This window comes from Trachypithecus francoisi, unplaced genomic scaffold (assembly GCF_009764315.1).
Source record: "Trachypithecus francoisi isolate TF-2019V2 unplaced genomic scaffold, Tfra_2.0 Lachesis_group17, whole genome shotgun sequence".
NCBI lineage: Eukaryota > Metazoa > Chordata > Mammalia > Primates > Cercopithecidae > Trachypithecus > Trachypithecus francoisi.
In genome coordinates, this window is record NW_022681462.1 from 34,246,697 (window position 1) to 34,272,119 (window position 25,423).

Below are 25,423 nucleotides of genomic sequence, written 5' to 3' on the forward strand. Positions count from 1 at the left end.
TTTCTATACTTACTTCCATGTTCTGTCTATAAATACTCACTGCCCATGTGGCAAAGCAGAGCTCTCTGAATCTTTTCAGATTCTGTGTGATGTGTGATTCATGAATCCGTCTTTTTTTTCCACATAAATTCTGTTAAATTTATGTTGTCTGAAGTTTTTCTTTTAACAATAAGACTAAACCTCACTGTATGTGACTTGCTTTGCTCTTAGTAACAAAGCTAGAGAGAGCATGGTTTTAAAAATTATGTCTAGTTTAAATTGTATCATTGAAAATATATTAATCAGCATATATTTATTTATAGTATATTATGCTGATAGTGTATATGTGGGGTAAAACAGGTTAAAAAACAAACCAGCCCAGTGCCTGCTTTCATCAAGCTTACAAAAGTTCTAAAACAAAAGTTTTAGAACTTTCTCCTTAGTTCAGCCCAAAGCTGGAGTCTCGTCACATAACCATGAAAGATTAGGCTCACCGACAATTTGAAGGCTGAGAAGGGCAGGGTTTATTGGGTGAAAAGGAAAAAAATAAAGATGGAAACAGTGGCTCTCAGCAAAGCAAGATTCCTGCTAGTAGACTTCCTGACTCACAAACTGTATCCCAAGTACCACCCCAGAACAGGAGAGGCCAGACTCCTCCCCGCTACAAAGGGCAAGAACTTCCCATGGCTCCACCCATTTCTCCCAGTGCGCAGACTGGTCAGAGGTTCTCCAGGGACCCCATTATATTTGGCTGTCTCATAATGACCACATGAATTAAATGACTGTGTGATGGTTCATTGTATGTATCAATTTGGCTAGGCTATGGTGTTCAGTGGTTTGGTTAAATAATCAGATGTTGCAGTGAAGGTACTTTTTAGATGTGATTAATATTTGAATAGATATACTCTGAGTAAAACGGATTACCCTTCATAATGTGGGTAGGCCTCATCCAATCATTTGAAGGCCTTAAAAGAATGAGGGGCCCATAAGAGGAATGAATTCTGCCTCCAGATTGCCCTTGAACTCAAAACTGCAATAGCAACCCCTGTCATAATTTCCAGCTTGTTGGCCTGCACTGCAAATTTCAGAACTGCCAGCCCCACAATCTTGTAAGTAAATTCCTTAAAATAAGTCTGTCTCTAGTTTTCCAGAGAAACAGAACCAATAGGCTATATCTAGAGATATAGGATGATATAGGCATAGATATATAGATATCCTAGATATATGGTTCTATTGCTCTGGAAACCCCAAATACAGACAGTAACAGCAACAGCATTTCTCTTTCTTTCTTTCTTTCTTTCTTTCTTTCTTTCTTTCTTTCTTTCTTTCTCTCTCTCTCTCTCTCTCTCTCTTTCTTTCTTTCTTTCTTTCTTTTTTTCTTGAGATGGAGTCTTGCTCTTGTCGACCAGGCTGGAGTGCAATGGCATGATCTTGGCCCACTGCAACCTCTGCCTCCCGGTTCAAGCAATTCTCCTGCCTCAGCCTCCCAGGTGGCTGGGATTACAGGTGCCTGCCACCAGGCCTGACTAACTTTTGTATTTTTACTAGAGATGGGTTTTTGTCATGTTGACCAGGCTGGTCTTGAACTCCTGACTTCATGATCAGCCCGCCTCTGCCTCTGAAAGTACTGGGATTACAGATGTGAGCTGTGGTACTGCACCCGGCCTTGTAAGAGCATATTAATCAACATATTGAAGAAAAGGGAAAAGTCATCAGGATGTTTCAAGAGTTGTGACTGCTGGGCCAGATGTAGATGATGGAAATATTTTACTCTAGATAGATGGGCATACCTTGTCCTAGGTAAAAATATAAATAGGGTGTGGACAGAAAGAGCTAAGGAAAAGACCAGAAAGCCACGCTCTAGCTCTGGGTTTATACTATCTGATTTATAGTGCATGATTCAAGTCTATTCTTAAGTTTCTAGTTCGATATTAATGAAAGAAGTCCTGCAATACTTATTTCATAATGTTTTCATTATTATTTCATATATATATTGTTACTTCACTTCTTTGAGTGTTTATTTCATGAAAAGCACATTTTTTCCCATCTGGAAAATTCACTTCTATACATTTCATACCTGAAAGTAAACATTGGCAGATGAAAAATTATTGGCACAAGGCCGGGCGCAGGGGCTCACACCTGTAATCCCAGCACTTTGGGATACCAAGATAGGCAGACCATGAGCTCAGGAGTTTGAGACCAGCCTGGCCAATATGGTGAAACCCCACCTCAACTAAAAAAAAAAACAAAAAAATTAGCTGGGCGTGGTGGCACATTCTTGTAGTCCCAGCTACTCAGGAGGCTGAGGCAGGAGAATCGCTTGAATCCGGGAGTTGGAGGTTACAGTGAGCCAAGATTGCACCACTGCACACCAGCCTGGGCAACCAAGTGAGACTCCATCTCAAAAAAATAAAAAGAAGAAAAGAAAAGAAAAGAGGAAGAAAAGAAAAGAGAAAGAAAAATTATTGGCACAGTAACACTCCTTCCCCATGTTTTTGCTGCAAATATTTCTCTATGTCCTAACATGGAGTGAAATTCAGAAGCCTTACCAGCTGAAGATTGCTTTTCCTTTGTAAGCAACTTTTTTTTTAATGCCTAGTTATCCAAAGATATTTGCCTTTATAATAATTACTTCTTAAAACATAGGAATATGTCAAGATACAGGTCTTTTGTCATTGTTTTTCCATAGATGTGAGTAACCCTTTGTAGGAAAAATTTTGATAATATTACTGATGATAATGATTACAATGATCTTAGCTTAATTTTTGTAATATCAAGCACTCTCTCATTTTAACTATGAATTTGTAGCTGAAAATCCTCAGAAAATGACTGGAGTATTTCCTCTTGTCCTAAGTCAAGACACAATTATTTAAATGTCAGCTCTTCTCTTTCTAAACAACAAAAAAAAGATTTTAATATTTTGATTTTAGTGTTTGTAATTTCCTTGGTATTCTTCTTTATCTTACCTATCTTTTTTAAATTTCATTCAGTTTACTTTGCCTCTCACCTTGCTTTTAACTTATGATTTTTCTACAAAGGCCATGCCATCACATATTTTGATTTTATACCAAAAACTTTGTAAATGTCTTGTAATTCCTGTAATAAATTATTTTTAGTCATCTGTTCCAACTTAGTGTATTTATGGTGATATGCCATTATTCTTTTCTATATTGATTTTTCACAAGTGTTATATTGTTGGATATTTTTTCTGTTTTCTTACCATTCAATAAAATAGGTCCTCTGAATTAATTCTGTGTAATAAACAGGTGTAATTATTGCCCTTGGCAGAACTCTGATCAGTAAACAATGATCAAATCTCTTTATTAGATTTAGAAGGATGGCAGGCAGATACCTAAAGACTTTATGCCGGTTCCAAGTTTCTATAACAGTCTTTGATCTAATGCAATTCTGTTTGTCCCAAATACAGACTTTTCTATTGCTTGGCCCGGAACTCATAAATAAATGAATAATTAATGTCACCACAATTCTCATCATGCTTCCTTTCTGGCTATTGGTAGCTATAAAAATTATACTACCCAAATATTGATACATCCACAGTCCTAGATGGACCCGTGTACATCCTTTCCTACAGGTTTTCAGACATAGCTCTATCTCACTGGGATACACATGTACAAGGAGATAAGGGAGACGATTCTCTAGTAGCCAAGGCCATTTGGTTCAGGAATAGGTACCAGGGCTATGGTCTTTTGCTAAAACTTTGTGTTTCTTTTTTTTTTTTTTTTTGAGGCGGAGTCTCGCTCTGTAGCCCAGGCTGGAGTGCAGTGGCCGGATCTCAGCTCACTGCAAGCTCCGCCTCCCGGGTTTACGCCATTCTCCTGCCTCAGCCTCCCCAGTAGCTGGGACTACAGGCGCCCGCCATCTCGCCCGGCTAGTTTTTTTTGTATTTTTAGTAGAGACGGGGTTTCACCGTGTTAGCCAGGATGGTCTCGATCTCCTGACCTCGTGATCCGCCCGTCTCGGCCTCCCAAAGTGCTGGGATTACAGGCTTGAGCCACCGCGCCCAGCCGCTAAAACTTTGTGTTTCTAACGTAGGTGGTGAACAGAAAGGAAAGTGGAATGGGCCACTTCCTAGCATCTAACAGGTCATTTTAATCAGTGGATAATACAAGTAGACTACCTAACATCCTCCGCTGAATTTCAGTGATAGGGTTACAACTAATCTTAGTTTAGGTTTGTAATGTGAGTTTTCATCTTTTATGTTGTCTGTATATAAAATCGTGTGACAGGATATGCTGGGGGCTCCTAGGCAAAAGCCAGATGAAATTTTGAAATGAGAGCCAATCTTTCATTTATTGTCTTATTCCCTGGTCATTTGATCTTTTTCTCAAATAATTAAGTCACTTAAAACATCTCAGTTGTCTTATTTAAATTACTTATTCAATGCATTTGAAGCATTTTATATATACAAATTTGAAACTTTTGTAAGAGGAAATAGAAATCCTGCAATAATCTAACAAGCACTTTATCTGGGTTTTAATTAATATATTAATTAAACATCTAGTTAATAAAACAAAGAAGATACATCCCACACCCAAAAGATGTTAAGTTGACTTGTGCGCAAACTTGTTTATTTGAATTTATTAAAAGGTGGCACTATTAAAAACCTGACTGTACACACTAAACAATTTTCTGTAGATATAAGAAACTAGAAAATTAATCTGAATATATATAATACAAATGCATATGTAATTGTACTTAACCAACTGCTTACATTTGTTATGATAGAGAATACAATTATAAAGTAAGAGAATGCTTCAACTTGACAAGTCAAATGACTTGGAAATAATAAAACTGAAATTTCAGGTTCATGTTTCAGATCGTGAGTTATGGTCACATTTATTTCTTAAGCAATATTCACTTATAATAAGTCTCATTAGAGTCCATATTGGTTATCTTTGAGAATTTTGGGTGGCCCTTATTAGAAAACTAATGTCAAAGGCCAGTATATAATTTCTTTAGACACATTTATCATAGCTTGATATTATATAAGCAATTTGAGAGCAAAGTCTATAATCTAATTTCCCTGATCTTCATTCTTCCTGTCCCAACAGTAGTTATCATAATTATCTAAACATAATAGGCCTTCAAAAACTGTTACTGTTTGATTGATGGCATATATAAGGGTATTCAAAGATAATTATATCAAAATTCTCTGTGTGATTCATATAACCATATACACACGTGCATAAACACACACACATATATATAATATTTATATCGGTTTTTACATATCTTTTAAATATAACAAAATAAACTATGGTACAAACCACTCTAATTTAAATCCAGCATTCCTCATCAACGTTTCATTGTGTCTCTACCTTACAATAGAATGGAGACCTGCAGGTATTTGGCAAGATACATTGCCAACTTTTATCAAAATTCTGCTTATGATAGACTCCAGAGTTACTACTCTTCTACTTTTCTAACTATAAATCCTTCAGACTTGGAAATCTTTCAAGCCAAACCTGCTCGAATTATTCATGTTTGTGATTTTGCTTTTAAAACAGAATCTTTTCTACAAATACCTCACAGAGACAGAAATAAAAATGCGGTTGAGAATAAAAATCCATAAGAAATCAATGTAGTTGTATTACCTGTTTGTTATACTTTCCTGTTTCAAGAGATGTATACTGCTGTAAGATTTTCTTTTAATGAACTATTAGCAAAAAATAACACAAATATAACCTTGAACCTACTACAAGTTTTGAGTTAGACAGGCTTAACAATTTCAGGTCAAATTTTAAAACTGATTTTTAAAAATTTTTTGAGATTAAATAAACTAGCATTTCTCACCTGAGGAAAATATTACTCCTCAGGGGAATTCTGGAAATGTTTGGAGATATTTTGGTTTGTTATGACTGGATAGGGGCTGCTACTGTCATCTGGTGGGTAGAGGCCAGGAATGTTGTTAATTATCCTATAATATGCAGGATAGTTCCTCTGAACAAATAATTATCCAGCTGAAATGGCTACAGTACTGGGATTGAGATAAAATGGATTAAAATATATCCTGCTGAAGCAGAAATTTTTAGGAAAAGAAAAACAAGTTTTCTTCTACTTAGCTGACTCACTCTAAGGCCAGCAATAGGCAAAGCCCCAACAAAGCCTTGATAACACTATCTGGAAAGCCAGAGCCCAAAGGGACAAGCTCCAGAACTCTCCCAACACCCCCTCAGAGCAAGGTTAAAAAAAACAAATTCCTTTACTATCTCCAACCCCCTTACCATTACTCAGTTTCCAAGTTTTGTAAGTTCCTGTTTTTCCTTCCATGTGGTTGCAGGGTCACAAGATATGCCTGAGTTGCAAAACCTGTCACTGTATGATTAACTGCTTTTGTTTGCTTCTGTAAGTTCGCTTGCCTGCCTTAAAGGTTTTGCACCACAAATCTGGCCCGCCCCCTGTCGTATGCATGTATAAAAGTCAAGCCCTGTCTGTGTTCAGGGACTAGCCTTTGGATGTGAATCTGCTGGGCCAGTGGCCACTTAAAATTCTCCTGTTCCAACCATTGGCCTCTCCAATCCGTCTGATTCCCACAACACTGCTATTTTTGCTAGCTCAACTGTCTCAGTGACTCAAGTTTTCACCAACTGCTATGGTTTAACTGTGTCCTCTTTAAAATGCAGGTATTACAAACATAATAATATTAATGAGGAAAGAATCCTAGTGGCCTATCACCTCTTAAAGTCCCCACCTCTGAGTACATCATATTAATAATACCTGACTTTTAATTTTTAGAATTGTTTTCCTTTCTTTCTTTTTCTTTTTCGTTTTCTTTTTTTCTTTTTTTTTTTCCTTTTGGATTGAGTCTGGCTCTCTCACCCTGGATGGAGTGCAGTGGCACCATCTTGGCTCACTGCAATCTCTGCCTCCCGAGTTCAAGCAATTCCAGCTCAGCCTTCAGAGTAGCTGGGATTACAAGCACATGCCACCACACCTGGCTAATTTTTTGTATTTTTAGTAGAGATGGGGTTTCACCATGTTGGCCATGTTGGTCTTGAACTCCTGGCCTCAAGTGATCCACTCACTCAGCCTCCCAAAATGCTGGGATTACGGATGTAAACCACTGTACAGGGCCAATAACTTATGAATTTTAAAGGGCATTCATTCAAACCATAGCATTCCACCCTTGGCCCACCAAAATTCATGTCTTTCTCATATGCAAAATACATTATATAAGCAATTCATCCCATTTCAATATTCTCAGAATGTCCTAACTCATTCCAACATCAGCTCTAATGTCTGAAGTCTGGATTCTCAGAATCAGATATAGGTGAGTATCAAGGCAGGATACATCTTTAGGCAATTTGTCCCCCAGCTCTGAGCCTATGTAATCAAACAAGTTATGCACTTCCAAAATACAACGGTGGGACAGGCATAGGACAGAAGTTTCCATTCATAAAAGAAGAAATAAGAGACCAGGTGTGGTGGCTTACACCTGTAATTGTAATCCCAGCACTTTGGGAAGCCAATGCAGATGGATCACCTGAGGTCAGGAGTTCAAGACCAGCCTGACCAACATGGTGAATCCCCATCTCTACTAAAAATGCAAAAGTTAGACAGATGTGGTGGTGGGTGCCTGTAATCCCAACTACTCAGGAGGCTGAGACAGGAGAATTGTTTGAACCTGGGAGGTTGCAGTGAGCCAGGATCGTGCCATTGCACTCCAGACTGGGAGACAAGGGTGAAACTCCATCAAAATAGAAGAAGAAGAAGGAGAAGAAGAGAGAAGAAGAGGAAGAGGAGGAGGAAAAAGAGGCAAAAGAGGGGGAAGAGAAGGAAGAGAAAGAGGAGGTGGAGGAAAAGGAAGAAGAGGAGGAAGAAGGAGAAAGAGGAAGAAAAGGAGGAAGAAGAAGAGGAAGAAGGAGGAGAAGGAAGAGAAGAGGAAGAGGAAGAAGAGGAACAAGAAGAGGAAGGAGAAGGAGAAAGAAAGAAAGAAGAAAAGAAGGAAGGAAGGAAGGAAGGAGGGAGGAAGGAAAGAGAGAGAGAGAGAAAGAAAGAAAGAAAGAAAGAAAGAAAGAAAGAAAGAGAAAGAAAGAAAGAAGGAAGGAAGGAAGAAAGAAGAAAGAAAGAAGAAGAAAGAAAGAAAGAAAGAAAGAGAAAGAAAGAAAGAAAGAAAGAAAGAAAGAAAGAAAGAAAGAAAGAGAGAAAGAAAGAGAAAGAAAGAAAGAAAAAGAAAAACTGGTCCCGACAGTGTAACCCATACTGGATCTTAAGGTTTAAGAATAATGTTTTTTGGCTACAATCTTCTGCTTTCTGGACACCGAGGTGGGGATTTGTCCCCAAAACTCTGGCAGCCCCAATATCATAGGTTTGATGGGCATAGCCCAGACTTCAGCTCTCACACATTAAAATTGCTTCTTGGCAGGGTTCCAAGGCTGGCACTGCCCACTGATGTCTCTACAGTTCTGGAGTCTCAAGGGTGGCCCTAAGCACTGCATTAGTGGAGACTCTCTGTGATACCCCGGGGCCCCACAGTTTCACTGATAATTGTCCTACTGAGTGTTCTCTGTAGAAGCTCCATTCCTATAGCGGGTCCACACATGTGTGTATATGTGTATTCATGTATATTTTAAGGCATGTTTCACAAGAAGTCCTTTCAGGGCTACTTTTTCTCCCATTTGTTTTCCCAGTCTGATCCTCTGGGCAACCAACCATTCCTCTGTGTACCCCTGAGAGGTTGTGTACAGTGTCTTTATTTATTTATGATTTTAAAAATTAACCAGTGTGTTCTGTACTGCTCATTAGGAGGTCTACTGTATTAGTCAAGGAAAAGTCATCTCTCCTGGGAGGTAGAAGAAAGTGCTTTGCTGGGAAAATTATTGACACATAAAGTGATTTGAAAACTCAAACATATGTTAACCTAGAGTGCTACCTATTGTGTTGTGATCCTCTGTAGCCACAATTAGAAAAATCTGAAGCAAAAAGCATGCTCTTTGTCCTCCAGAAATAATTTGTCTGTATAATCTGAACACAATGAAGAATTTTTTTAAATGTAGGAAAGTTCTTTGAAGAGTGAAGTCCTTTTAAGTGCTGTTTGGCTGTCTCTAAAGGGAGTTTTTATCTTGCTCAATACTGTCACTAAATACATCTTTTCATTACTGATTATAATTTATCTTCAGTTATTTTCAAGTTGTCCCAATAATGGGTAATAGGAATGGCCTTATTTCCTTAGACCTTCATTCAATGATATAAATTATTTTTAATTAACTCAACTGTAACAGTACACTCATTTAGTAGAGAGGCTTTGGGTTGAGTAATTTTCCTGTCTGAGTGGCTGCATTTTGTTTCCATCAAGTCCCAGATAATGCCTTTGTAACACTACACATAAGGAAACTAAAATACAAGGGGGAATTGCTCTGACTCACACAATATAAATGAAAAAAAAATAAAGATCACAATATTCATTCATTTTTAATCTCTCCCCTCCAATATACAGGTGGTCTATTCATTATCTCAGCTCACTTTGTCAGAAATAAATCAGTTTGTTGTTTTTAATAATTAAAAGTAAATTTAGTATTATTTTTCTTTCCCCTTCATTTAACAGTTACCAAGAAGTAATTGCTGTAAAATTTCATGAAAAGTGTCAGGCAGACTGCTGCAATTCATAACTGAAGTGGTTTTTGCTGTTTCCTAACAAGATTGTTGTATTTTTCTTTTAACCAGAAATGATTATTTCCTAAGGAGTTGATTTTAGCAAAATATTAAACATGACTTTTTGTGGACAAATGATAGAGTCAAATTTGATTGAGCACAACACCACTTTGCAATGTGTTTTGAATTAAGAGGAATCCAACAACCAATAACAGTATTACCTCAAGTTGGAAATTAAATAGATAAAACCTATGGATTTACTTCTCTTATTATTAAATATTTAATGGAGAGGTAAAGTCAACAGAAGTATCAGATTTCTCATTACAATCTTTGGAACAGATATTTTAATTTATAAGTGAGGATTCTTAAATTTTATCTGTGTAACACAACTCTCTGTTCTTGATGATTAAATATTTTAAATGGGGAAAAGTAATTTTGTGGGTGACTCATTCCACAGATGGAAAATAGTGCCTACCACCTGCTTGAGAGAAACTACAACTGAGGCAGTTGTCTAAACACCTGAAATTGAGTCCTTGTTTTTTCTTTACTTGTCTCATGACCTTGGGGAAAAAAAAAAAAAAAAACGCGTACTCCCTAGACCTCAGTATTCATAAGCACAATACAAAAATAATATGATAATAAAATATTATCCATCTGTAGTCCTTGACTTGAAGCTCAACATATAAATCAAACTAACGTACAAAAAAAGTTAATAACTTCCAGATTTGAACTGGACATAAGTATCACAAGGAGTAACACTATACTAAAATCCTGTTAATAACCTCTCAGAATTACACAAGGTAAGACAGTTTTGTTTGTCTGCAAATATATTTTATACACATGGTAATAAAAAATAAAATTGAGAAAGCTTTTGTCAAATGCTGTCTTCTCACAAATACTACCAACATAACATGTTTCTAAATCAAGCTCCATTTACTGCATGTTTTGGTAAAGGCTAGTACTACCTTGTCAAAGCTGTAGTATCAGTGGGGGAATATTTGTGAGGTTTTGGAGTCTGATTTAAGATACGTCTTTCAATGTAAGATTTTGACTGGATTGAGTAAGGAACGTGCTATTTCAGAATTAGAGAATACAACAATTGAAAATTTCAAAGGTCTGGAGAGTAAAAAATTGTTTGATGTTATCTGCTTACAATTTGAACAATCTTGGCATATTAAGTGTATTTATTTATTTATTTATTTTATTTATTTTGAGATGGAGTCTCACTCTGTTGCCCAGGCTGGAGTTCAGTGGCGCAATCTTTGCTCACTGCAAGCTCCACCTCTCAGGTTCATGCCATCCTCCTGACTCAGCCTCTGGAGTAACTGGGACTACAGGCGCCCGCCACCACATCCGGCTAATTTTTTGCATTTTTAGTAGAGACAGGGTTTCACCGTGTTAGCCAGGATGGCCTCGATCACCTGACCTCGTGATTCGCCTGCCTCAGCCTCCCAAAGTGCTGGGATTACAGGCGTGAGCCAACGCACCCGGCCAATTTATGTCATTCAAAATAACGTCACTTTTATTAATACAAATAATACAATACTGGTTTTAGTTAAACTTCACAAAAATCTAATCATAAATTACATCTAAATGAATAAACATTTTTTATAGACAAGTGAAGAATAATTAAGGGTGCAGTATTTGTTTCCTGTAAACATCAATGAGTCTTATTATTACTACATTCTCCTTCCCAGTAATCTGATATACATGAAGAAGCTGCCGGGTTATAATTTTAGAAATATAGAAAATTTTTAGGGAAAGCACGGAATACATATAAATATTTCACTTCGTGTTGTTACTAATATATTTTAACATGATTATTTTGTATATTGCATAGTATTCACATCAAATCTATCAATTCGCATTAATACCTATTTAAATGAAAACTAAATGTTTTACAACAGATAATGGGAGGTCTAATTAATTTGTCAGAAGAACTTTTGACTGAAAAAACTCATCTTAAATTTTAATAATAATAATAATAATTTGTACGTTTATCTATACAGATTAATTTCACCCAAATCACATTTCTGAGTGTCTATAACTTTTGTTACTGAAACACCAGAGGTTCAGTCTAGGTCCTGTTGCTCACCACACAGAAAGCCAATCACTGAGGCACTAATTATTGCTAAGGCTTTAATCTGAGGCCACAGCCTAGGAAATGGGAGATCAGTCTCAAATCCGTCTCCCTAAACAACTAAAATTAGGAGTTTTTATAGCAGGGAAGTAATTTAACTATGTGTGAGAAAACAGGAACTCAGGAGGGGTAAGGAAGCAATCATGATGAATGCGAGGCTTGGCCTGGCCTCTCAATGTCTGGATAGGATGATCTGCTGAGTTTCAGTTCCTTAATCCTTTGTGAGAGGCCTGGGGTTCCTTTCTTGAGGAAGGAACTCAGATTAAACAAATGTTAAGTTTCAAGCTTTATGACCAGAAGAGTCAGTTTCTATGTTTATCCAAAAAAAAAACTGTCCACGGGACTTTTGGGTTGGTTTCAGTTTTATTTTAGCTTTAAATTGTTTTGGAGCCATATATTTAGTTTTCAAATATTGACATATTGAGATGATATTAAATCAGATAAAACAAAGCTTTATATGTCAACGATTATTTCAACTTTTCATACTGTAGTTACAATATACCAGGACAACTCAGTCTGTTCCTGAAACACCAGGGGTTCAGTCTAAGTCCAATTGCTGACTGCCCAGAAAGCCAATCACTAAGACAATGAGTAATGCCAAGGTAGAAGGCTTTATTCAGGCGCTACAACCTCAGATATGAGAGATCAGTCTCAAATCAATCTCCTGAACTGACTAAAATTAACGGTTTATATACCAGGAATGAAAAGTAACCATGTGTGGGAAAACAATTAGGGAAGACTAAGGAAGAGGAGTTTGTCAATAGGAAGCAGGTCATCAGTTAGGTAATCATGATGAGTGAGGACTCTGGCCTCTCATTGTCAAGATGCAGACATCTGGTAAGTTTCAGTTACTCGATACTCTCTGGGAGGCCTGATGGTTGGTTTCCTGAGAAAAGAACTCAGATAAGACAAGTGAAATTTTCTCCAGTTTTAAGATTAACATGGTCAATTTCCATTTTTATTCACTTAATGCAATTAATTTTTTAAAAATTAAAACTTTCTTACTCCACAGTAATTGAACAAATACATGTTTAAATGTTATTTTTTAACTTCAAAGAAATTAGGCATTTGGCAGCACTAGTCCCAAGAAAAGTGGTAAAATAAATAGATATTGAAAGCAAAATTAAATAAGAAAACTCAGTGTAAAAGCAAACCACTAAGATCGTAATTTGAAAAAAGACACATTTTCCAGGGTGAACAGCGGTTGTAAATTACCCATGACTATAAAAAGAGATAGTCAAGATTTTTATGTGGAAAGGTATAGAACTTTACTGAGTGAAATTAAAAACTTAGATAATGCTAATTATCTAAGAGAGAGAATGCAAATTAATGAAAGTACAAGTTTATAAAGTTAATATTTAATCTAAAATTGATTCTATATAAATCAAATTGATTCAATATAATTCTAATAATGACTAATAGAGATTTTCATGGACTGTGACAAGATGGTTTTAAATATATATATGTAAAATAAGTTATTCAGGAAAGTTCTGAAGAAGAAAAGTAAGATTTGCCCTATTGTATGTTTTATATGGAATTATATTTATCAGGACAATGTGGTGTTAGTGCATCTATCGACAAATTGATGAGTGCAGTAGGATAAGTGCTTGAAACCAGGCCCATACATGATAGAATTTTGGTAAATGGACAAAGAAGCCATGTAAAAATCAGTGGAGCAATGAGGCCCTTTTCAGTAAAAGGAAATTACAACAATTTTACTACTTATATTTAAATAATATTACATTGGATCCCTCCCCAGACAATTTAAGAAATGTATTGTCAAAATCAAACTAGAAACCCCTCATTAGAAATTTAGGTTACTATCTTTTACAAACTATAATATGTAAAAATTCCTTAAACATAACACAAAGGTACCAAGTGTAAAGGAAAGACAGAAATTAGACATTCTAATTTATCTAAAGATACATTAAAATAAATGGAAAATAAAAATAACAAACATCAAAAAAGTTATTTCTGATGCTCATAAATGATAAAGGATTGTTTATCAAGAAGCTATTCATAAGTCTTGCAAATTAAAAAGCTCATATAACTAATAGAAAAATGTTTAAGAGACATAAAGAAACAACAGAAGAGGAAACAAATATACCTATATACATAAGTCAAGATGTTAAACACCATCAGTAACTAGGGAAATGCAAATCAAGGCAATGAAGAGATGCACTTTGACACCCAGTATGTGGAGAAAACTAAAATGATGTGGATCTATTTCTATATTTTACATTTTTTAGTGAAAATGTAAATTTGCATAACTGCTTTGGAAAGTACATGGTATTGACTCCTAAATTAGACTTTTCACATACTTCACGACTCAACAATTTTCCTCCTTGCTGTGTTCCCCTAAATAATCTCTTATACATGTGCAACAGGAGACAGGTGCAAGAATGTTCATGTCATTATACTTCTCTATAGTAAAACCCGTGAATCAAGACATATTAACTATAAATTGTTGCATCACAAATTACCCAAAAACATAATGGCTTAAAACAAGCAACATTTATTAGTTCACAGTTTGAATCACAGTGCCTCATTCAGGGTTACTCAAAGGACTGCAATCCAGGTGATACTCAGAGTTTTAGTGAATTCAAAGCTCAATTTGGGGAAAATCTTATTTTCTTCTCACTGATCTAGCCAGTGACAGTCTTCAGTTTCTCACTGATTATTAACTAAATACATTAATTCTTTACGTGAGTCGTTCCATGGGACTACTCACAAATGGCGTCTTGCTTCCCCCAGAATGAGGGCTCTGAAAAAGAGAGAAGACGGCAGTCACTCTATTTTTACAATCTCTTCCTGGAAGTGAGATCTCAACTTTTCTCTTTTTCTATATATATATACACACACACACACACACGCTTTAAGTTCTACAGTACATGTGCACAACGTGCAGGTTTGTTACATATGTATACATGTGCCATGTTGGTGTGCTGCACCTATTAACTCATCATTTACATTAGGTATATCTCCTAATGCTATCCCTCCCCCCTCTCCCCACCCCACGACAGGCCCCAGTGTGTGCTATTCCCTACCCTGTGTCCAAGTGTTCTCATTGTTCAATTCCCACCTATGAGTGAGAACGTACACTGTTTGGTTTTCTGTCCTTGCGATAGTTTGCTCAGAATGATGGTTTCCAGCTGCAACCATGTCCCTACAAAGAACATTAACATCCTTTTTTATGGCTGCATAAAAAGTGTGTATGCGCCACATTTTCTTAATCCAGTCTATCATTGATGGACATTTGGGTTGGTTCCAAGTCTTTGCTATTGTGAATAGTGTCGCAATAAACATACATGTGCATGTGTCTTTATAGCAGCATGATTTATAATCCTTTGGGTGTATACCAAGTAATGGGATGGCTGGGTCAAATGGTATTTCTAGTTCTAGGTCCTGGAGGAATCACCACACTGTTTTCCATAATGGGTGAACTAGTTTACAGTGCCACCAACAGTGTAAAAGTGTTCCTATTTCTCCACATCCTCTCCAGCACCTGCTATTTCCTGACTTTTTAGTGATCGCCATTCTAACTGGTGTGAGATGGTATCACGTTGTGGGTTTGATTTACATTTCTCTGACGGCCAGTGATGATGAGCATTTTTTCATGTGTCTGTTGGCCGCATAAATGTCTTCTTTTGAAAAGTGTCTATTCATATCCTTCACCCACTTTTTGATGAGGTTCTTTGATTTTTTTCTTGTAAATTTGTTTAAGTTCTTTGCAGATTCTGGACATTAGCCCTTTGTCAAATGGGTAGATTGTAAAAATTTTCTCCCTTTCTGTAGGTTGCCTTTTCACTCTGATGGTAGTTTCTTTTGCTGTGCAGATGCTCTTTTGTTTAATTAGATCCCATTTGTCTGTTTTGGCTTTTGTTGCCATTGCTTTTGGTGTTTTAGTCATGAAGTCCTTGCCCATGCCTATATCTTGAATGGTATTGCCTAGGTTTTCCTCTAGGATGTTTATGATTTTAGGTCTAACATTTAAGTCTTTAATCCATCTTGAATTAATTTTTGTATAAGGTGTAAGGAAGGGATCCAGTTTTAGCTTTCTACATATGGCTAGCTAGTTTTGCCAACATCATTTATTAAATAGGGAATCCTTTCCCCACTTCTTGTTTTTGTCAGGTTTGTCAAAGATCAGATGGTTTTAGATGTGTGGTATTATTTCTGAGGGCTCTGTTCTGTTCCATTGGTCTATATGTCTGTTTTGGTACCAGTACCATGCTGTTTTGGTTACTGCAGCCTTGTAGTATAGTTTGAAGTCAGGTAGTGTGATGCTTCTAGCTTAGTTGTTTTGACTTAGGATTGTCTTGGTGATGCAGGCTTTTTTGGTTCCATATGAAATATGAACTTTAAAGTAGTTTTTCCAATTCTGTGAAGAATGTCATTGGTAGCTTGATGGGGATGGCATTGAATCTATAATTACCTTGGGCAGTAAGGCCATTTCCATGATATTGATTCTTCCTATCCATAAGCATGAAATGTTCTTCCATTTGCTTGTGTCCTCTTTTATTTCGTTGAGCAGTGGTTTGTAGTTCTCCTTGAAGATGTCCTTCATATCTCTTGTAAGTTGGATTCCTAGGTAGTTTATTCTCTTTGAAGCAATTGTGAATGGAAGTTCCCTCATGATTTGGTTCTCTGTTAGTCTCTTATTGGTGTATAGGAATGCTTGTGATTTTGCATGTTGATTTGGTATCCTGAGACTTTAGTGAAGTTGCTTATCAGCTTAAGGAGATTTTGGGCTGAAACAATGGGTTTTTCTAAATATACAATCATGTCATCTGCAAACAGGGACAATTTGACTTCCTCTTATCCTAATTGAATACGCTTTATTTCTTTCTCCTGCCTGATTGCCCTGGCCAGAACTTCCAACACTACATTGAATAGGAGTGGTGAGAGAGGGCGTCCCTGTCCTGTGCCGGTTTTCAAAGGGAATGCTTCCAGTTTTTGCCCCTTCAGTATGATATTGGTTGTGGGTTTGTCATAAATAGCTCTTGTTATTTTGAGATACATCCCATCCATACCTAGTTTATTGAGAGTTTTTAGCATGAAGGTTGTTGAATTTTGTCAAAGGCCTTTTCTGCATCTATTGAGATAATCATGTGGTTTTTGTCTTTGGTTCTGTCTATGTGATGGATTATGTTTATTGATTTGTGTATGTGGAACTAGCCTTGCATCCCAGGGACGAAGCCAACTTGATCATGGTGGACAAGCTTTTAGATGGATGTGCTGCTGAATTTGGTTTGCCAGTATTTTATTGAGAATTTTTGCATCGATGTTCATCTGGGATATTGATCTAAAATTCTCTTTTTTTGTTCTGTCTCTGTCAGGCTTTGGTATCAGGATGATGCTGGCTTCATAAAATGAGTTAGGGAGGATTCCCTCTTTTCCTATTGATTGGAATAGTTTCAGAAGGAATGGTATCAGTTCCTGTTTGTACCTCTGGAAGAATTCAGCTGTGAATCTGTCTGGTCCTGGACATTTTGATTGATAGGCTATTAATTATTGCCTCAGTTTCAGAGCCTGTTATTAGTCTATGCAGGGATTCAACTTCTTCCTGATTTAGTCTTGGGAGGGTGTATGTGTCCAGGAATTTATCCATTTCTTCTAGATTTTCTAGTTTTTTTTTTTTTTTTTTTTTTTTTTTGCACAGAGGTGTTTATAGTATTCTCTGATGGTAGTTTGTATTTCTGTGGCATCAGTTGTGATATGCCCTTTATCATTTTTTAGTGTGTCTATTTGATTCTTCTCTCTTTTCTTCTTTATTAGTCTTGCTAGCAATCTATCAATTTTGTTGATCATTTCAAAAAACCAGCTCCTGGATTCATTGATTTTTTGAAGGTTTTCTTATGTCTCTATCTCCTTCAATTCTGCTCTGATCTTATTTTTTGCCTTCTGCTAGCTTTTGAACATGTTTGCTCTTGCTTCTCTAGTTCTTTTAATTGTGATGTTAGGGTGTCAATTTTAGATCTTTCCTGATTTCCCTTGTGGGCATTTAGTGCTATAAATTTCCCTCTACACACTGCTTTAAATGTGTCCAAGAGACTCTGGTATGTTGTGTCTTTGTTCTCATTGGTTTCAAAGAACATCTTTATTTCTGCCTTCATTTCATTATGTACCCAGTAGTCATTCAGGAAGAGATTGTTCAGTTTCCATGTAGTTGAGCGGTTTTGAGTGAGTTTCTTAATCCTGAGTTCTAGTTTGATTGCACGGTGGTCTGAGAGACAGTTTGTTGTGGTTTCTGTTCTTTTACATTTGCTGAAGGGTGCTTTATTCTGTTGATTTGGGGTGGAGAGTTCTGTAGATGTCTATTAGGTCTACTTGGTGCAGAGCTGAATTCAAGTACTGGATATCCTTTCTAACCTTTTATCTCATTGTTCTGTCTAATATTGACAGTTGGATGTTAAAATCTCCTGTTATTGTGTGGGAGTCTAAGTCTCTTTTTAGGTCTCTAAGGACTTGCTTTATGAATCTGGGTGCTCCTGTATTGGGTGCGTATATATTTGGGATAGTTAGCTCTTCTTGTTGAATTGATCCCTTTACTATTATGTATTGGCCTTCTTTGTCTCTTTTGATCTTTGTTGGTTTAAAGTCTTGTTTTATCAGAGACTAGGATTGCAACCCCTGCTTTTTTTGTTTGTTTGTTTGTTTTCCATTTGCTTGGTAGATCTTCCTCCATCCGTTTATTTTGAGCCTATGTGTGTATCTGCATATGAGATGTGTCTCTTGAATACAGCACACTGATGTGTCTTGACTCTTTATCCAATTTGCCAGTCTGTTTTTTAATTTGAGCATTTATCACATTTACATTTAAAGTTAGTATCGTTATATGCAAATTTGATCCTGCCATTATGATGTTACCTGGTTTTTTTTTTTTTGCTCGTTAGTTGATGCAGTTTCTTCCTAGCATTGGTGGTCTTTACAATTTGGCATATTTTTGCAGTGGCTGTTACCTGTTGTTCCTTTCCATGTTTAGTGCTTCCTTCAGGAGCTCTTGTAGGGCAGGCCTGGTGGTGACAAAATCTCTCAGCATTTGTTTGTCTATAAAGGATTTTATTTCTCCTTCACTTATGAAGCTTAGTTTGGCTGGATATGAAATTCTTGGTTGAAAATCTTTTCTTTAAGAATGTTGAATATCGGCCCCCTCTCTCTTCTGGCTTGCAGAGTTTCTGCTTAGAGATCCACTGTTAGTCTGATAGGCTTCCCTTTGTGGGTAACCTGACCTTTCTCTCTCGCTGTCTTTAACATTTTTTCCTTCATTTCAACTTTGGTGAATCTGACAATTATATGTTTTGGAGTTGCTCTTCTCAAGGAGTATCAATCAAGTGGAAGAAAGGGTATCAGTGATTGAAGATCAAATGAATGAAATGAAGCGAGAAGAGAAGTTTCAAGAAAAAAGAGTAAAAAAAAGTGAACAAAGCCTCCAAGAAATATAAGACTATGTGAAAAGACCAAATCTATGTCTGATTGGTGTACCTGAAAGTGACAGGGAGAATGGAACCAAGTTGGAAAACACTCTTCAGGATATTATCTAGGAGAATTTCCCCAAACTAGCAAGGCAGGCCACCATTCAAATTCTATTTCATAGAAGGAAGTCCAAATTTAAGGAGAGTAGCTAACATAATTGTGAGAATAGTGGGATACAAGGATTATTGGGAGCCATCTTTTTTTCGGTTGTTTGTTTGATTTTTGAGATGGAGCCTCACTCTGTCACCCAGGCTAGAGTGCAGTGGTTGATATCTGCTCACTGCAACCTCCACCACCCAGGTTCAAGTGATTCTCCTGCCTCAGTCTCCCAAGTAGCTGGGACTACAGGCACACGCCACCACAACAAGCTAATTTTTGTATTTTTAGTAGAGACAGGGATTCACTATGTTGGCCAGGATATTCTCAGTCTCTTGACCTTGTGATCCGCCGGCCTCGGCTTCCCAAAGTGCTGGGATTACAGGCGTGCACCATCACACCTGGCCTAGGAACCACCTTAAAGACAACCTACCACGGCACCCATATGCCTAGCAAAGGCAGAGAAAATCAATTATAGTATAGTCACACAATGGAATATCATACAATATAAAAGATGAGAAAAATAGAGACTCACATATTTCTAAATCTTATCAATACAATATCAAGTGAAATAAGTAAATCCCTTCAAATCACAAAGAATGTAATACACCTTAAAGTTTTTAGGAACAATTTTTATTTAAATACACTATACTTTTAAGAAATACATATATGTATTTTTAAATATGTATTACTCAAGCATATAATGCTTATAAATATAATATATAAAATATGAATGTATTTTATGCAGATATAAATATTTATAAATATTTCTCTTAATGTACAAATAACTTTTAATATATTTCACACATGTACACATGGCAGCAAGATGGGTTTGTACAGAGGACCCTGTAAAGCCAGATTTAGATTATTATGAAGGTTTCAACTTTTTGTTGGATAATGATTTTGAAGATACCAATACCTTGTTAAAAATTTAAACATGGGCCAATAAAGAGAGTGCAAAGTAGCCAAAGAATTACATGTGTTGATTCTGCCTGTTTGTCCAATTGAACAAACAACATCAATCACTATAAGAAGTGGTGGTCTGATTCCATTAAACAAACAAAAACAACATTAACAACTATAATAAAGCAGCGGTGAGATATGGTCTAATGTAAAAGGTAGGGGGGAAAGGAAAAATATGGGAAGAAAAGTAAATTTTCATTTTTAGTCATCATCTTTGAGAGGAATAGTAAATCTGGTTTCTCCCTGGAAAAAAAGGTATTATAATACCTTTCATATTATAATAGGTATTATAATAGGTAGACAGGTACAATGCATGCTGATTATCAGCAGCTCTGACCAGTGGAAAAACCATTTTCAGTCCTCCTGACTGGTGTGCCCATGACTGTTGACTTTTCCCCAGCCTTGGCCAGGAAAACTCCTGAAAATGACACTGCATTTGAACAGCATTAGCAACTCTAGCTACTGTGCTGTACTCAAACTCTTGTATCTTGTTGTTATAGCCCATAAATCTGCTGGTTTCCATCTGGGCTTTAACGTCTCTGCAAGGTACTATGTATAGCCTTTCATCAGGAAACAACAACAAAGCCATGAAAAAGTCACCAGCCTATTTCCACTTCTTTCAGCTATGTTTCGGAAGAGGCTAGACAAGGTATGTTGACTAATTACTGATTTACTCAACATACATTTGGGTCATTTTGAATTAGTAAGAACCCATCTAACACAAATATTTAGCTGCTGTTACCATCGACAGCAAAGAAACTAGGCGAAAAAAGCATGATCATAAACAATGTAATAACTTAGTATAGATACCCTATTCAGATGTGTTCAGAATTCATAGAATAAACAAAGAAAGGTATGTTTGATTCTACCTGCAGGGCTAATGAGGATGTTCAAAAAAATACCAATGGGCTCATGCTGCACTTACCAAGAAATATACAAGTAATTGAGCAATTAAATATACATTAAATATACATAGTAATTAAATATACGACAGATTACAAATACACAGGGAACTTGCTTATCTCACTCTCCCCTGGCCTAGAGCTCCAGGTAGACTTTACTGTTTACCATGTGCTTGACCCACATCAAAAATCAAAGGTCGCATGATTTTTTGTTTTATAGGATTTTATACTAAAAACAATGGAAAATGATCCCTTGAAATTTTTTAACTGTCAATCTCAACTGAGAAAAATCCCTTGAACTTTCTAACTTTAATTTGCAAAAGAATTTTGACTTTTAAGTTCTCCATAAACACCTAACAGTATTTAGATAATATGGATATGTTTAAGAGAAAAAAATAGAATTATTTGTGGAAAGTACTCAAAGAGGTATTGGCTAATATTCAAGTGAATATACCTTTATAAGATAAATTCCAGTTAAACTTTGTCTTGAAAGAATATAAACAGGAAGTCACTGCATAACTCTAGGTAAAGTGAGACCATAACAAACTAAGGCCAGATCAGGTCTACCTGTTGATTTAATGGTATCATTTTACTGGTGACATTATTCAACTGAAGAAGATGGAAGTGGATGAGACTTTTTTGAGTCACTTGTTGATTTCAGAGGACCCAAGATTTTTCAGTTCTATAATTCTGGACAACATCTAGAGGAATATTTTACAAGCCAGAAATAACATCTGATGCAGAAAGCAAAGAGAACAGAAATAATGGCTCAATTTTACAAAATAGAACCACAATTACAGTAGAAGAAAAAGGAGCTAACTTAAGAAGCATGTTAAAGTATTAGAACATCCAGCAATTGCCTGAAAGTGATAGCTGTATATCACAGGAAAAGAGAACATTAATATTGTATAAACTGCACTAAAATGAAATAAGGCAGAAATGCATATTTAAAATAGAGAACACTTTCTATCTCAGAAAAATAAGGGTTCCCAAGAGTACAATGCTTCAAGTTGAGATTTTCACAAACCACTAACAATATATACTTACAAAACAGCAGTAAGAGCTTTAGTTCACACACCTGTTGAAAATCTCTAACTGAAACAATTATAGGGATGCATGGGTTACTTTTCCAACAGGAAAATATCATAGGTATAAGAAATTCCATTGCAAAAGCAGTGGCACTATCTACTGTAGCACAGGGAAATGCATGCTCAAAGGAAAGAGTAGGAGTTGTATTCTTAGGTAAAACCCATATACAATACAATATCAGAGTACCAAAAATAATGGACTACAGAAGAAATGGAAGTTTGAAATATTCTGATTGAGAAAGACACCACAAAAAGTCCTGGTGAATGAACTTACTATCACTGAAAATTTCTAAATTTTGCAGAAAGAAATATTCAAATGTTTTTCTCTGAGACAAGAGACAATATCCATCATCCCATCAAAAATACATTAAATCATACTGTGATAACGATTTTAGCATAGAAGTTATATCCTAATGAATTTAAGTTCATAGGTCCTTTAGGCATTATACTGATTTTCTGTGGAGACATCCAACGTATCTTTCCCCTGGCAAATACGTAGCCTACATTTTCCAATCTTCCTTATAGTTAGATTGGCCACACTACTATGTTCTTACTAATGGAATGTGGGCAAAAATAATGTATACCACATGCAGGCCTGATGCATAAAAACTTCCCTCACGATCCTCAGCTCTCTTCTGTGATGATCCTCAGCACCCTTCGACCTGTGGGATATGAATGCTCTAATTGACTTTGGGAGCCTTGCCATGAAGTCTACAATCAGTATACAATGGCATAGAGTGGAGTCTTTTATTTCCCATTCCACACCACCTCCCTTGAACAGAAAATGAACTTCGACTGTGTGAAGCCATTAAAATATCGACGTTTGGCTGGGTGTGGCGGCTCACATCTGTTAACACCCAGCATATTTTGAGGCTGAGGTTGGGCAGATCACTTGAGCCTAGGAGTAAGCCTGGGCAACATGGTGAAACCCTGTCTCAAGAAAATACACAAAAATTAGCCAAGTATGGTGTTGTGTACCTTAGTCCTAACTACTCTGGAGGCTGAGATGTGAGGTTCACTTGAGCCTAGGAGGTGGAGGTGTGTGCGGAATTGGTGGGTTCTTGGTCTCCCCGACTCCAACAATAATGCCTCGGACCCTCACAGTGAGTGTTAATAATTCTTAAAGATGGTGTGTCCGGAGTTTGTTCCTTCAGATGTTCAGATGTGTCTTCAGTTTCTTCCTTCTGGGGGGTTTGTGGTCTTGCTCACTTCAGGAGTAAAGCTGCAGACCTTCGCGGTGAGTGTTACAGCTTTGGAAGGTGGTGCATCTGGAGTTGTTCACTCTTCCCCATGGGTTCCTGGTCTCGTTGGCTTCAGGAGTGAAGCTGCAGATCTTGGCAATGAGTGTTACACCTCACAAAAGCCGTGTAGACTCAAAGAGTGAACTGCAACAACATTTATTCTAAAGAGCAAAAAAAAACACACAAGCCACAACATAGAAGGAAACCAGACCTGGTTATCACTGCTGGCTCCGGGAGCCTGTTTTTATTCCCTGATGTGGCCCCACCCACATCCTGCTGATTGGTCCATTTTACAGAGAGCTGATTGGACCACTTTACAGAGAGCTGACTGGTCTGTTTTGACAGAGTGCTGATTGGTGCATTTACAATCCCTGAGCTAGACACAGAGTGCTGATTGGTGTGTTTACAATCCTTTAGCTAGACACAGAGTGCTAGACAGAAAAGTTCTCCAAGTCCCACTAGATTAGCTAGATACAGAGTACTGACTGGTGTATTTACAAACCTTATGCTAGACACAGGGTGCTAATTGGTGCGTTTACAAACCTTGAGCTAGACACAGAGTGTTGATTGGTGTATTTATAATCCCTTAGCTATAAATAAAGGTTCTCCAAGTCCCTACTAGGCTCAGGAGCCCAGCTGGCTTCATCTAGTGGATCCCGCCAGTCCCCGCGGGCGCACTGCACGAGTTACCCTCTAGTCCCCGCCCAGTGGGCCGGCACGCCTCAGCCCTTGGGTGGTTGATGGGACAGGGCGCGGCGGGGAGCCGGGGACGGCGTTTTTCGGGGAGGCTTGGGCCGTGCAAGAGCCCATGGCAGGGGGGAGGCTCGAGCTTGGCAGGTTGTGGGGTCCTCAGCCCTGCAGGGAGGCAGCTGATGCCCAGCGAGAATTCCAGCGCAGCACTGGCGGGCCGGCACTGCTGGGGGACCCAGCGCACCCTCTGCAGCTGCCAGCCCAGGTGCTAAGCCCCTCACTGTCCGGCTCCGCCGCCGGCCGCTGGGAGTACTGCCCCCGAGCCCAAGCCCACCTGGAACTCGGGCTGGCACTTGAGCACCTCAGTGCAGCGCCAGTTCCCGCCAGCGACTCTCCCTCCGCACCTCCAGGCAAGCAGAGGGAGCCGGCTCTTGCTTCTGCCCGCCCAGAGAGTGGTTCCCACCATGCAGTGGGCTCCTTAAGCCCACCAGAGTGGACGCGGTGACTGCGAAGGCGCCGAGAGCGAGGGCTGCTAGCATGTCACTTCTCAGAGGTTGCAGAAGTAAGTCACAATCATCCCACTGCACTCCAGCCTGGATGACAGTTAGACTCTGCCTCAAAAAAAGAAAAAAAGTTGGTGTTTATCTGCTATAGCACCTTATTTACATTGTGAATATTCTCATAGATTGATTAGTCTTCCAGCATGGTTGAAACCAAGACAATTGTACTCCTCCTTCCTTTCTCTAGCATCACTGATTTTCTGCCTTGAGTTTGGCATCATTAACCTGGATAGCTAATGAATCAACCAACTATGTTCATTATGAGAACGTAATTTTGCTCGAGGCAGTTACAGGGTTTGGATGTTAGTATGGACTATGGTTTTTAGTGGTCTCTGATATTTTGGATTATTTAATAGAAGAACCTCTGAAAGTCTAGATCAACATTTGAAGACCTACAAGGAACATATCTACTCTATAAAAGGGGTCCTTGGTTAAAGCTGAGGAAGAAGCACCATGTCCACACAGGCATTGGAATGAGACTACTCTGGCTGAAACAAGAAAGAATAGTAAATAGAGAAGGACAAACTCGTAATTTATTTGATTACAATTCTTTAGATTTTAATTTGCATGTTTATTTGATACTTTGGCTTTTAATTTTTCCATAAGATCTGTTAATAAATCTGAATTATATTTGAAATTGAGCTTTCCATATGTTGCTGTATATTAGACAATGCTG